The 1,278-nt window shown below is 42.3% G+C and overlaps 1 pseudogene; it reads right to left on the bottom strand.

The window, feature by feature from the left end:
- Positions 1–483: 483 nt before the first annotated feature.
- LOC142013432 (large ribosomal subunit protein eL33 pseudogene) lies at positions 484–861 on the bottom strand (annotated as a pseudogene).
- Between the last annotated feature and the right edge of the window lie 417 nt (positions 862–1,278).

Here is a 1,278-nt window from a genome sequence, read left to right as displayed (position 1 = left end):
TGACTAAATTGATGGGTTATCTGTGTGTAGCTCCAGTTAATGGTAGCCTCAAAGCCCAGAACTGAGAGAGGCACAGGTGGTGCTATCCTCAATTCCCACAAAGGGCCATCCCATCAAGTGGCACAGGGGAATATATAAAGACAGGTTCAGATAAAGATGATGCATATTTAAAAAAAATAAAATCTGGGCATAATTTACCAGTCCCTGGCTGACTGGATGTTAACCTTGTCGGAGCAGACATACAGAAGCAAGCACGGGCATGTGCAGAGAATATTCCCCCTCATGTTAACTCCCAGTCATCACTTTGGATAAAGTAAAAGGTGCTCCAGACAAGCCATACCACACTTAATACCAAATCCAGTGCATTCTGGTACAGGATTTGGGGAGTTTAGGGTCTGATCCTGTCCCCACTCATGTCAGTAGGGAAGCACCATTGATTTCAATGGTGCAGAACCAGACCTTTAGTCTACAATCTGTAGCTAATCATTTTAACAGTTTCTGAATTTTATTTTTATTTTTAGTAAAAATTGAGATCCTAGATGGATACAGCATCACTCTAATTCTGTGCCCAATAGCCTTGGCAGGAAGGTTGGATCGGAACTTGGCACGAACCATGCCTCTGTTTCCATGGGCGCATGTTACCTTCCCCCAGATTACTCGTGTTCTATTGGGCTTCCCACCAGGAGTCACGGTGTTGTTTTTAGCTTGGTACACATAGGCACACCTTTTGCCTAAGCAGAATTCAGTCTTGTCACAGTCATAAACACCTTCAATTTTCAGAAGGGCAGTTTGTTCCCTCTGATTTTATAGGCCACCTTTATAGCCGGCAAAAATGGCTTTGGACCACAGTCTCCCAGACATGGCCTCGTCCTGAAGTCCTACTCCCAGCAGGCCCCGCAAGGCAATCAGTTAAATCAATGACAGTGACAACTCAGTGCTTTGATTCAATGAACTCTCAGGAAACTGGGCCACAGGAGCATTAGGTATACTATATGTACAAAGGAGAGAGATAAATAATGTATGGTGTTCTCTGACACCTTCAGGAAGGCAGATCAGATTAGAACCAACAAACTCACTAACATTAAATAAAAGAACAGAGCCTTGTAGCTGTTTGCTTAGGTAGGATTAATCATCACAATAATGGTGTTTACCATAAAACAGACTTAGCTAATTGAATAATGTTAGCACTTCTATGTGCTTTTCAGCAGTGATTCTGAAAGCTTTGAATTCACAATGAAACCACCCACCTCCTTCTACTTACTTATATTAAGCAAAATG

The sequence above is a fragment of the Carettochelys insculpta genome, chromosome 5 (genome assembly GCF_033958435.1).
Source record: "Carettochelys insculpta isolate YL-2023 chromosome 5, ASM3395843v1, whole genome shotgun sequence".
NCBI classification, from domain to species: domain Eukaryota; kingdom Metazoa; phylum Chordata; order Testudines; family Carettochelyidae; genus Carettochelys; species Carettochelys insculpta.
Note: the sequence above shows the minus strand (reverse complement) of the source record. Positions and strands in the feature narration are given on the sequence as shown.